At 42.4% G+C, this 14,154-nt stretch overlaps 1 protein-coding gene across 1 annotated transcript in view; it reads left to right on the forward strand.

Annotated features, from left to right (window-relative positions):
* Tmem178b (transmembrane protein 178B) overlaps positions 1-14,154 on the forward strand; it is a 374,345-nt gene that overhangs the window by 290,553 nt on the left and 69,638 nt on the right. The window lies entirely within an intron of this gene.

Consider the following 14,154-nt stretch of genomic DNA (forward strand, 5'->3'; position numbering starts at 1 on the left):
AGCAGAGAGAGAGAGAGCAGAGAGAGGAGAGAGTTTGGGAGGAGCCCATTAGAGAGCTGAGAAGGCCTTGAAGACCATACCAGTTGGTTATTGTGTTATCATTTGCATCCTTCATTTATTCATTTGTTCATCCATTCATTCCTTTTCTGTTTACTATGAATTTTATTTTATTATAGTAAAATATGCAGAACATAAAATTCTCCATTTTGATTATTTTTTTCCCTGTATAGTTGAGTAACATTCAATATGATGGTAATATCAACTACCAGCCCCATCCATCTCTAGAAACATTACTTTTTATTTCACTTTTATTGTGTATTTATTTATTGGATATATAAGTGTTATGTATGGTACATACATATGGATGTGTATGAATGCATATGGACCTTGTACAGTTGCTTGCGGAAGCCAGACATTGACACTGGTGTCTTTCTGAATCACTTCTCCACCTTAATTTTGATACAGGCCTCTCATCAAGGCTAAAGTTCACTGGTTATAGTAGTGACCAGAAAACCCCAGGAGTGCCCCTGGGTCCCTCCCTAGTGCTGAGGTCACAGGTGTGGGCTGGGTGGACTGCAGCACCCAACTTTGTACATGGATCCTGGGGATCAGAACTCTAGTCCTTATGCCTGTGAAGCAAGGGCTTTATTAACTGAGACACCATCGTCCCAGCCCCTCTAGAGCTTTTTGATCTTATAAAACTGACTCCTCCTTGGATGTCAATCTCTTTATGCACCCCCCTTCTTTTGGGAATGTTACTATTCTTCTTTCTAATTTTGTGAATTTGACTGTTCTTGATACTTCACATAAGTAGGACCACAGCTTATCTGTCCTTTTGTTGCCTGATTTCACTTTGAAGAATGCCTTTAAGGCTATAGCATACGTTAGAAATTCCATCCTTTTAGGGTTATATTCCTTCACATATAACAGGTAATATATAATATAACTATGTATAATATAATTATGTATTCCGTAATATGTTATAACAACATCTCACTATGTATGCTCTATGGTGTGCATACATGCACATGGACAGCATTTTACCTGTTCTTCTGCTAGTGCACACTTAGGCTGCTTTTCCCCTTTGGTTCTTGTGTAAATAACACAGCTATGGATGTTGGACTGATTGCTTTTTCTTCTTTACTCCACATACTTGGAAGCATGATCCTATTTTTAGCTTCTTGAGTAGTTGCCATACTGTTTTTATTATGAAATTTAGACATCCACAAAATTTAAAGAGGAGCTCAATAAACACTCAGATGCAAAACAAGATGCTCAAAGTTTGTAGCCTTCAAATGCCATTTGACTGAATATGAGATGTAGCGTTTTGGATTGCGATATGAGGCTCATAATTTCCAAGTTCTGGCCTTGAGTGCTCAACCCCTATCATTCACAAAGCTCTGGTGCTTCCTTAATTTAAAGAGAAAAAAAATCACCAAAACTCAAATCTAAGAATTGCTAACCATTTGGCAGTATTTTGTCTTTGTCTTTTCCTCTATATCAGAGGTGTTTGATTATTTTCATGAATCATAAGAGTATAAATTGCAAAGGTCGTGGCCCTTCTTCCCTAAATACATCCACACACCCACATATCCACCTTGCACCGTCACATGTATCAGGGTTAAAAATACCTTCCTGGTACCACTTACATCTTTGCTTGTATTCTGATGTCCCAAATTGCCTGCTGTGTGTCATTATGATTTTTCCAAGCCTGAATCGGATAACCAAGCATCCATCACACAAGACAGGGCTTTGATTCTGTCCAGCAGATAAGAAGGTTGTCACTAGAGGATGAGAAGTCCTGGCAGGCAAGAGATAATAAGGTCATTGTAGACTGAGGCATTTTTTTTTCTAGACCCTTGAGGGCCACCCCTAACTCCTGAGATGAACTTCAGAACCTGAAGGCTGAGCTCCCTACTTTGAGATGAACCAGATCCAGGGTGTGGCATGACTTTGACCTGGTCTATACTTTGGACAAATCTCCAATGTGTCTGCAAGTTGCAATGAGTCATTGCCAGGCAACCAGATATTGCATGTTCCCCATCCCCAAGTCTTGTTATCTCAGTAACTAATGTGCTTGCTACAGATTCAACTGTGCATTTGTGGCACATTAGATGCTGAGAATTCACCATGTGTATGATAACTCATTTTCTCCTGCAGGGTTCTTCATCCTCTCTCTGGTTTCCTGGAATGATGACACCCCAGGATGGCGGTATGGGGGTGTTTTTCTCTCCCAGGGCAATGCAGTCTTTGTCTTCCATACCACAAAACTAAGCATCCCTAAAGCCTTAATCTGCCACCAAACCAGCAGTATATTCACTGAGTGATAGCTATTTGCTCAGCACTGAGAGGGAGCCAAAGGAAAAACAAAGCACCCAGAACCAAGAAAAATAAAACTATTAGGAACATCATTACAGAGTTGACGCTTTCAACTAAGTGTGCACAGGGTGGCAGATGTGCAAAGAAGAGTGAGATAAAAGAGCAGTAGAACAACAATGAAGAATAACCATGAAGGAGATAGTGGCTTTGAATTTGAAGGAAAGCAAATGAGGATTACATAGGAGGGTTGGGAGGAGGAAACATAAGGGGCAATGATGTCATTATTTTTAATTAAAAATATATTAAACAAGGGCAATAAGGAAATGGCAGACTTCCAGGGCTGTGGGGTCTTGAAAGATGTGTTGTGTGTGGCTACTTGGAGGTCAGGAGAAAGAGAAGGTCCACTGAGTTCCTTTCCTACTTCTATGGAAACCATCCACTAACAGCCAGGCTCTGGTCCCTAGATGAAACATGTCACAAATCCCCTGGTCTCAAGAAAGCCTTCATTTCATTCCTTCTTGATGTTGATAGAGTACTTGAGGTAATCAGAGACTACACAGATCTTTCTCTCAGGGAGCCATGTTTGGGGTGTGGAGGTAAGCCAAGTGGACAAGTGCATTTCAGACATGCAGTACTTCTTATGGGGGATTTGTGCAGAGACATGCATTTTCACTGTAAGGCGGAAATAATGTATGAGCCTGGCATTTTCATCTTCTTCCTCAATCTTGACTGATAGTTTAACTCTTGGGGACTTCTCCTTCCCATGCTCCAACTTTTTCTCTCTTCACTCTTGGAAGGCTGGGCTCCTTGAAGGTAGTTCAGCAGTTCGTGTGTGTGTGTGTGTGTGTGTGTGTGTGTGTGTGTGTGTGTGTACTTATTTAGTTTCTGTGAGTCATTGACAAGCTCTGTGACTTGGCCTCTTCTTGACTTATAGTTGTATTTTCAATGAAATTGGCTTTAAGATCTTAAGATCAACAGCACAGTTTGTAAGACGGGTTTTCCTCACAATCATGGGAGTACCACATGTCATTTTGGAAAAAACCAGGGAATATGCATGAGTTTGAGGAGGGCTAGGCTGTGCCTGTCCCTTGATACATTTCTTCAGAGCTCCCAAATGAATACAAAGATGTAATATGATAAAAAGAATGGACAATTGAGCCTAGAAAAGTTTGGCTATGACAGGGTCTCCCATAAGACAAAAGCACTCCTATATATCCTGACAGGTTCAAGTGTGACTCAAAATTTAGATACACTTTTAAAGCTTGGCCAGGTTGATTACAAGCTGTGTGAACTTTAATAACAACAACAGCAGCAACAAATCTATGCTTTTTTATGTATCCCCACTCTTCCTTATGAATAGAATCTATATTACAGTGATTTAAGATTTGCAGGGGAACTTACAGATTGTTTTAAAATTTCCCACCCTCTAATATATATGATAACACAAACTTAATCATAGCTTCCGAGTAGACTAACAGGCTGTAGAGGGATCAGCCATAAGGATGCAGGCCCTGGTGTGAATTTTCTTCCCACTCACACCATAATTAATGGAGATCTATGGTATTTTCAACAAGTTCTGTTGTAGCCCACGTTGCGTCTATGCCTTGGTTAGTTTGCATTTTCTCAGATTCTAAGATAGAGATGAGAAGCATGACGTCAGCAATTCTTTCTATATCTGCATGGTTTTTCTTCTTAGCCACATCTTGCCCTAAACCCTACTTTACCTTTCTACTCTGATTTCTTCTAGGATGTGGTTCAGCTAAACTGTTGCCCTGTGTTTTAAGCATATGCTCTCAATCTATGATGTCTTCCATCTTTTGTTCTCTCTCACTCTTTGCTGATTCCTAGGCTTCTGTTGCCTTTACACTCCCAGTTCTACATCTCATCACTGTGATGTGAGTCTAAGCAGCCCTTACCCTAACCAGCTCTTACCCTAACCAGCATACTTGTATCTAATTAGAATTCTACTTCATTAATACACCACACACACACACACACACACACACACACACACACACACACACACCTTGGCACCTACACATTGCAGGGGATGCTACAGAAGGAATCCACAGGTGTGTAGGATAGTTAAAGAGTTGAAACTCATGTTTCAGCATGACAGAAATTTCCTGGCGTTCTGGTATTGAGCCTCCTAATAAGACCTCAACAGCAGTAGGCCTGGCTTTTTCCCTTCTGCTTAAGACTGGAAGCTGATGTTCAGTAGCACTTGTTATCTCTCTAAGGCCTCTCTGCTGAATTGTGGGGGTATTAGACCAAAGTCTACATCTGTAGCCCAGTGCTCACTCCATAATGCTTTGTTCACCTGGAAAATTAGAACTGTCTGATAACAACGTAAAAACTATGTATTTACTTTGCTTATTTATACATACAAAACTTTCTGTACTGGGGGAATGGGAGAGAAGATGAGGCTGGGGGTTGGGAGTTGGTTGGAACCAGAGAGCTATAATTAATCCTTTCTCCCACACAAGGCACTGAAATACCACATATAATAAACACCATCACCCGCAAAATGCCATGATTACACAGCATTGCTTCATACTCAGGGGGAGAGAGGAGGGGGCGGTACTAATTAACAGGTGGAAGTAGAGTATTTACAACATACGATTACTGGTAATAGAATTATCTTCACCCTTCTAATCATAGTGGAGATGTAGGGATCTTCCCAGCTGTGAGGCTAGATGTGCCCTGTGAGAAAGGAGGACATGCAGTTCGTGGGCACCTCCTCAGCTCTTGATGCCCCGAGCTGCTGGTTGAGGAGCCAGTGTGGCAATGCCTCTGGTGAAACAGAACAACGTCATCACTTTGGAAATGAATGACTAGCTCACCCTATATGTTTGTCATCCTAAACTTTGTCAATCTTCTTGAATGCTTCCTCTCTCAGGAGATTGCTGTCCACATTCCAAAGAGTGGAAAGGGTGGAACCCTTTTGTAAAGGTCCAAATAGGCAAATGTCCCACCATCTCTTCCCATCTGACTCAGTCCAGCCTGCTTCCCTATAAGGCTCCCCTTACTGGTTCATTGTTCTCTCTAGAGCAGCAGTTCTTAGCATGTGGGTCACAACCCCTTTGTGGGATCAAAAGACTTTCACAGTGGTTGCCTAAGAAAATCAGAAAACACAGATATTTACAGTATGATTTATAACAGTAGCAAAACTAGCTATGAAGTAGCAACTAAAATAATTTTATGGTTGGTATTTACTACAACATGAGGATTGTGTTAAATGGTCAGAATATCAGGAAGGTTGAGAAACCCTGTGATAGAGTCTCTTATCTGCTGCAATGGAGCCTCAAAGGTATGTAGCATAATAGTAAACTTTAGGGATCAACTGCAAGAAAAAAGAGCCTTAGAAATATGAGAGGATACAGTGGGACTACAAAAGGTTTAACTGGCAGCTTCCCATTGCTCATCCTGCCTCTCCATAAGAGCTGTGTCTATTTACAGACAAGAGACTATTTCCTTGTGACTTCAAAGAAGAGAGAGATGGAGAAGGTTCAGGAACAAAGTATGTTTTTCTAAGCTAGAGAGTTGGTGTTGTGACCACTTAGCAGTCTGTTAGAAGCCCACAGGACATCACGAGAAAGATGGTAAAGAAGGTCGTTATTACTGAGTGAAAATGGGAGATGAAGTAGGGATGGAGCCAGTGAAAGCCCATTCACTTCAATAGTCACTGCAATTTAGGCCTTGTTGAGATCTCTCTATCAGGGTTGCAGGGGGACAGTGACTCTCTCAGACATATATGATTGTTGTCATTCAGAGAAAGAGAGAGAGAGTCAAGAGGACAAGATATCAAGTTGAATTTAGTTTTCTGTCCCATGCTGTATTGACTAGGAGGGCAAGAAAGTGGGAACGGCATCACCATTTACTGCTACCATCACCCTGAGAGCACCAGGTGTCAGCCTCTAGTCCTTAAAGGCCGAGGGTTGGACAGATGATTAACTTAAATTGGTGCTTGAGGTAATGAGCTCATGGGGTTTTCTCTCTAAAATCATAGTTCCCAACTGTTCTGTTCAGCTTCTTTTGCTAGAAATGGTACAGAGAGGAAAAACTAGTCTAAACATAGCCTTGGGAGCCAAGAAAAGGGTCTTCTCCCAGGGAACTCGTGTACTTCTTTAATACTAGAACCATGGGGCTGTTATGACTGTCTCTCTGTTGACATATCCTTGTAGGAACAATGGTCCTTTCTATGACTCCTCCAACAAGTCCTAGAAAGAACAGGTTGGGTAGAGAACTGCTTGTCTTCTGCATAGACTGAGCAATGTTTTAAGTTTTCTCAGCAGCATGGTGATTTAGAACTCAGAACACATTCTCTGATAAGGACTATGCTATAAATAGTGAGCAGGCTCCCCAGGCAGTGAGTAAAAGCTCATTTATTCTGTCTGTAACTGAGCTGGGACTTGGAATCCTAGCTTCCACCTCAGCCCTGTCATTACCTGCCTACGTGACTGGGGAAGTCGGAGTGGCTGCCTTCGATTTCCTTACCTGAAGAGGCATTTCTCTATATTGGATAGAATAGAATTCAATCGCATTGTGAGTACTGCCATGGGAAGTCCCTAAGGAACAATGTGGGGGAATGCCTCTCTTTCCTCCCAGGAGGGACAGAAATGAACATTCTGCCCACATTGCCTCCCAGAAGTGCAGGACCTGGCTACACTAGCTCTCAGCAAGCAGACTCCAAGGAGGGCTGAACTGATATCAACCTCTGGCTTCTGGCAGTAGAGGAACTGGAAAGGATCCTTGCTTGGTTATAAAAGCACAGAGGGGGCAGAGGCTGTAGGGAGGGGAGGTCATTAAGGAAAATTAGGGGACAGTATTCTGAGATATACCGTAGATCTTCTGACATCACTTGCTAAGGAGGTAGCACAAAAAGAAAGAAAGAAAGAAAGAAAGAAAGAAAGAAAGAAAGAAAGAAAGAAAGAAAGAAAGAAAGAAAGAAAGAAAGAAAGGAAGGAAGAAAAAAAAGAAAAACTTTGGGCTTTGGGGGAGAGGGGAGAGACATTTGCTTGGCTTTTACTGTCAACTATGAAACTTCCTAGCAATCTTTGGGATCTCAGAAAAGGAGTAAATTTGAGTTCAGGAAACTAGTTTTGAAAAGGAAGAGGCCTCTTGACCATTCAGACTTCAGAGAAACCTTTGTCTTGCAGGTATTTGGAGGCTGAAAGGATTTGTGGGTCTATAGCAGTGCCTGGGTGAGAGAGACCTAGGCCCTGAGCCTTGGAGCCTGGGAACCAATTCATCAGTGGGCAACCTGCCCATCTTCTCTCTTACCTCTGCCTCTTTCCAACTCAGTTTCTACCCCATGGGGTTTCTCTGGTCTCCAAGGTTTGGAATCTTGACAGCAGCATGGTTTTTCCCACTGGGCCATCTGCAAAGGCACATGGGAGGCAAATTAGTCTATTAGGCAGAAGCCAGAAACAAAGATGTGCTGGGATGGCGTTCTGGAAGCTGCAGGGATGCTACAGAAGCTCTCTGGAGCCACTCTGACAGCCTCTGGTGGCAGCTCCCAGCGCTGGCTGCTGAAGCTGGTGGCTGCTGTCCAGCCCAATTAACCAAACCACAGAAATCCGAGACCTGGGAAGGTGAGCTGACAAAGCCAGGAGGTGACCGAGACAGGACAGCGGACCCAACTCTTGTCATTGTTGAAGATCCTTGAACATTTCTTGGAAAGTAGGTGACAAGGTGAACTGGCACAAAGGTCACGCTCATCAGAGGAAAAGCACACTGACTCCCAGTTGTCCCCAATTAGAAAACATCAAGCTGCAATCAGTGTGCTCAGGATATGCGGATGCTACAAACTCTGTGTCCGTGCTGCCCCTCTTTGCTGCTCTCTTGTAATTTTGAAAAGATTCTGCATCAGGGCAAATTTCAATCAGATTTAAATCCTCAGTCTTGACTTCCCTGGGTTTTCTCATATCTCAACTTTGAGGGACCACCTAGCATCTCTGCTCTAACCTTGGTTCCATCTCAAAGTCAGCGCAGGCTCTCCTTACTCCTGTTTTGACTGCAGCCACTTCGTGAGATTGCTAGGGCCTTGGTCTGTCCTTGACTTAGACAGTGCTGCTCTCTGTGGGTAGAAAGAGGCCTCTGAGGAAGGTAGTGGGAAATGTATGGGTCTGGTGGAATCACATTCAGACATACAAGCTGTTATTAAGGAAGAAATACAACAGGAATTCTGCTGTCTAACTCTAGATCTGTGTCCTTTCATCTTCCTTCAACATTTTAGCCCAAGTGAAGAAAGAGTTGCACCAAATCCTTGGAATTTACAGTAATGAAATATTCCCTATAATCACAGATGTCTTAGTAGGGGGACTTGTCCTCTAGTGTGCTTTCTATACACCTCTGCATGTTTGCCCAATGACTGGATACATCTTGTTTTTTCAGGGTTATGTCTTGTCTTTTCGGGGAAGATAGTTACAGATGTTAACACGTTAATCTTTGCTTACTCATCGACCTACATAAAAGGTTTAGTCATGTGCCTCCTGTACTTCTGAGTCCTCTAAGGCATGTATACATCTCTTCAGGCCCTTTTCTTCTTTTTATGGCCCTAGGTTATTTCTGCTTTACCTTCTGTTTGAACTTATTTTATCATTTAATTATGTGGAGATATGTGTATCTGCATATAAAAATGCACATATGTGTGCGGGTGTCCGCTGAGGGCTGAGGCATCTGATCGCCTGGAGCTGGAATAACCGGTACTTGTGAGCTACCTGACATGGGTTCTGGGAATCAAACTCAGGTCCTCTGGAAGAGCAGCAAGTGCTCATAACCACCAAGCCATATCTCCAGCCCCTCTTTTTGTACTTTGTATCTTACTTCAGGTCTTTACGTTTTCATTGCTCATTTCCTCTTATTTATAGGTTTTCTCTATTTGCACAAAAGGAAAAAAGAAAAACAGACACAACAACAGGAAACAAATACATGCTAAAAGCTTTAAAATCCTTGGGCATCTATTTATCAACCTCTTTGTTCAGTAACAGAAGCATAACCATGGATATAAGCCAGTATCAGATCCCAAGGAGTCTATGGTCAAGAGGGGATAACAAGCATAGATGCAGAGATGCAGACAACACTGTGAGGCTACAGGTAATGTGGGTCATAGTTTACTCATCACAGTCATTCTCCTTGTAGTAGCAGGTAGCAGGTCTCACTGAGCACTTGGGAATTCTAATGTTTTAGACCAAGCTTGGCAGAGCTTCCTGGTTCTTTTTTTCCCTTTCTCTTTTTTCTTTCTCTTTTTCTTTCTCTTTCTCTTTCTTTCTTTCTCCTCCTCCTCTCCCACCTCCTCCTCTACCTCTTCCTCCTCCTCCTCCTCCTCCTCCTCCTCTTCTTCTTCTTCTTCTTCTTCTTCTTCTTCTTCTTCTTCTTCTTCTTCTTCTTCTTCTTTTTCTTCTCCTTTCTTCCTTCCTCTCTTTTCACCCTCCTCCCCTTCCTCCTCCCCCTCTTCTTTCTTCTCCTTTTCTCTTTCTCCTTCTTCTCCTCCTCCTTCTTCTATCATCTTTCTGGCATCTATTTGCCAGATGACAAGAACCAAGATATATCCAAATAAACTAAGAAGTTCAGAAATACAGATAAGTTTCTGCACCCTCTCTGACCTCTATTCAGTTCCTCCCATCTAACTTTGTTCCCTGGCTTTTCCATAGTACACCTACTTTTTGATGTTCTCTTTCATTCTTCTCCTTGGGTTGGATGTGCACTTCTATCTTGGATCAGTTTTCCCATCTTTTTCTAGCACTCTTTCATCTTTCCTAGATGCTCCCATTGCCTCTGTTCTGTTCAAGGCTGGGGACTTACCCATCTACTCCAAAATTATATCCTTCCCCCATAATCATTGAGGCAGGTGGCCACTCTACACTGGAGTCAAGTCTCTGATGATTGTGAAAAAAGATGATGAAGTTCTGTTGCAGAGCAAGGACCTCAAAAAGAAAAATCAAGTCTCCTACTTTCCTTGGGGTAGAGAGTGAAGAAGTCTTCTGGAGAAAGTAGGATTTGAAATAAATCTAGAAATCTGAGTGATAAGCTTTTGCCATCTGGTCTACCCTCTTTTAAATCAGTGTTACCAGCTATTTTGATTTGCTATTTTTCTTTTTATTTCTTTTACCCTATGAAACCTTATCAAAAGTCCCAAGAACCTCCTTTTACATGACCATCCTGGAAACAATCTTAGGAGGAGTCAAAAGTGTCAGTCAATGTCAAGAACCAAGTTTTGAAAGGACCATTGATTCTCTAGGATCACAATAGGCAGGTAGTATTCCTTATCTAATTCTACCTAAGTTTAAAGAATACTTTTTCAAGAGCTCAAAGGATGATTATAATAAGAACATTGGATTAGTATGTTTCAAAATTAATTCAGCTCATTAATATATGAGGGAGGCAGGCAGTAAGATGGTAGAGTCAGACTGAAACTTGTAGATTTCACAAAGAAAGGCATTTAAAACATACCAGAATAAGATGGCTAGGTGAGATAAATGTACCACAAGGCAGTATGCAGTAAGCACAATTTACTGTTTGAACAAAGAAGACAGAAATGATGTGCACCTACAAGCCTACATTTGTATGCCTAAGTATTGGATAAAACCATTTTCTTTCCTATTTGTTTTCTGAAAGTTAACACCCATTATTGTGTTACTTTTCTTATTGCCATGGCAACAGCAACTTAGGGAAAGGGAGTTCTTATTTCAGTTGATGGTTTAAGAGGTTACAGTCCATTATGGAGGGGAAGTGATGGCACTGGGTACATGAAGCAGCTGATCACATTATGTCTGCATTATAGAAATACAGAGAGATGAATGCTTTATTTTCAGCCCAATTCCTCCTTTTCCCTTCTCATTCATGCTGGGACCTCAGCTTCTGGGATGACCTCATCTATATTCTATGAGTTTTCCTTCATCAGTTAAATTCTTCTAGAAATGCACACACAGAAACATCCAGAATTATGTCTCCTAGGCAATTCCAAATCCAGGGATGTTGATAGTGAAAATGAACCAACACAACACTGGTAAACTGTGAATATCTTAATCATAAACAACAAACCAAATTCATATATTCCTAAAGAATTGGCTAATGCCAATCAGGCACTACTTAGTACTACAGACAAGAACCTTAGGTAATTCCTGTGCTTTATTTCCACATCTTAGACAAGTTATTGAATAGCTGGACCAATGGACTGAGGAAAGTTTTCTCCAATAGTAATAACTGCAGACTTTGGGCAGAGTAGATAGTTCAGTGATTTAAGAGCACTGGCTGCTCTTCCAGATGATCCAAGTTTGGTTACCAGCAGCCACATGCCACCTAACAACCACCTATAAGTCTGTTTCCAGAGAATCTGATGAGCTACATTGGCCTCTGTGGCCACTGCACAGACATACAGGCATGCAAAATACTTATACATATAAACTAAAAGCAAGTATCGTATCATCTCAAAAGAATGACTAATTAAAGCAGATACTTATTGAGCATCTCAACATGGAAAGTCTTCCCTGTGTGTTGTAGAGTCACAGAGAAGACAGAACCCTGCCTTCAGGAGCTGGCCATGACACAGTAAGTACTGCAAGAAAGGGTTAAATAGAGGAAAGGCCACACAATGGATGTGACTCAGACTTGTGGGGAGAGAAACTCTTTCTGGCACAGAAGAGCACAAAGCCTTCTTGAGGAAGCTCCTTAATGCCTGTGGGTTTAGCTAACCTCATCTTCCCCTTGTCTGGGGCGTGGGTGTCTGCTTGTCTGCCTGTAGAGGTGGAGGATCCCTTTGCACCGTCTGCAGAGAAGGGAGCCAAATCTCTCTGTGATCCCTTCCCCCTTCCCTCCCATGCCTGTCATTCTGCCGACTTTTCTCCTGTCATCTTGGGAGCTGCTCCTTGGCATTGATCAAATACTGTACTCCACACGAGCACACATTGCCGGCCTTCTAGGACCAAGCATGGTGGAACTCTGTGCAAAGACACAAGAGAGGGGGAGGAGGGGAGAAATGGAGTTAGGGAGGGGTTCCATATCTTAGCAGTTGCTGGGAGACTGGACAGAGATAGACTGATGGACTACAGGTGACAAATGTCACAACCCTGGCTAGTTGGCTGTGTAATTATCCAAGCTCCAACCAGCCTGTTATTACAGGCACTTAGCTGTGCCCAGGTGAACCTGAGGCTGCAAAGCACACTTGAGTGCTAACAGCAACCTCAAAACCTAGACGGTTCTGGGTGAAAAGCAGGAGGGGGTATATTAGAGAACTAGGCCCCTTACTTTCCCTGTGTTTTTCATTTAGTCACTATAAAGAGGGGGTCCACCGCCCTTGGCAGAATTATCAAGCGTTCTTTCTGTAATCATAGGCTTCAAGCCAAAAATGGGAATGTTGTCATTCTTTCCTGTGTGCTTCTTTAAATTTTCATTCGTGGCACTTGGGAGATGGTTCAATGAATAAAACCCTTTCTGTGCACATATTAAAAACTGAGTTAAAATCCCAGCACTCACATAAGAGTTAATTGGATGTGGTGGCCTACCTTTAATCCCAGCATTTGGGTGGCAGGGACTCAGAATCCATGCAGGAAGCTCCCTAACTAGACTAGCCTAATTGGTGATTTTGGGGTTCAATGAGAGATCTTACCTCAATAAATAAAGTAGAGAGTGCTCAAAGAAGATTTTAATTTCCTTTCCTTCACATATGAATGCATACCAACACATACACGCTGGTGCACATTCATGCAAATATGCATACACACACACACACACAAACACACACACACACACACACACACACACACACTCTGATTGATAACCAATTTCATTTTCCCTAGGTTTGAGGCTATTTGAAAGAAATCACTGCCTTGTTCTTACATGATCTTCTCCTATGTCTCTGAATCTTACTTTTCTCTCACCTCTATGGACAAAAGTTACTGGGTTCAAGGATAGCTAAACCCTACCCAGGATACCTTAAACCCGGGATGGTTTCCCGTTGAGATCCTCCACTTAGTGACACCTATACATAACTGTAGCTCCACAGATCCCATTCCCATATAACATCACATTTGCAGATACTTGAGCTTAGAACTTTCATGCATCTTTTAAAGGGACATAATTCAACCCACTACACTCATGTTCCATATCTCTTTTTTTCTAAGGTATGGGGCAATATGTCACAAGCTTGCTATTGTCTTGTGCTGGGTCCATGGCTCTGAATACCCCTATGGCTAGCATCCAATTTGGTCAGGTCAAGGCTGAAGGCTGAAGCTCTAGGTACCCTCTCTTGAGGCAGTGTGCTCACTATACCTCTGCTTTAGATGTTTCCAATTTCTCTCCATCCTTATCAGCAGACTTTTCTGTGAGCCCTTTTATAGGATGCAGATGCCTCCAAATTCCTCACAATAGAATCTGTCCTGTGTCTATGACCCTCTACAGGGCCACTAGGGCCTCAAGACTCAGTCAGAACTTCAAGCTTTGAGTCTTAACCCAGTGGAAGGGTTTACTGGCCCTCTGACTAACTGGCACTGTTTGGGTTACTGAATGCTCACATGCTTGACACCATCCCAAATGATAGGCAGTGACCTGGTATCCATGCCAAAGGCCTGGCTTGGGAAGTACCATCAATCATGTGTCTCTGAGTCGGAGCAGGATCACCATCCTGGAAGTCTTTCCTGAAGTCCAGAACCAAGGCTGTGATCTGTCTATATGACTCGCCTTGATCATGACTTTGACCTTACTTGCCGCTGTTCGAGAATGAAAACATAGACTCCCCCATTTATCTCTCAGTCCATAGGACTCAAGTATGTGTGTACACATGAGGACCTAGGTTTGATTCCAAGCACCCATGTAAAAGCTGAGTGTCATATGCTT

Source organism: Mastomys coucha, unplaced genomic scaffold (assembly GCF_008632895.1).
Source record: "Mastomys coucha isolate ucsf_1 unplaced genomic scaffold, UCSF_Mcou_1 pScaffold20, whole genome shotgun sequence".
In the NCBI taxonomy this organism is placed as follows: domain Eukaryota; kingdom Metazoa; phylum Chordata; class Mammalia; order Rodentia; family Muridae; genus Mastomys; species Mastomys coucha.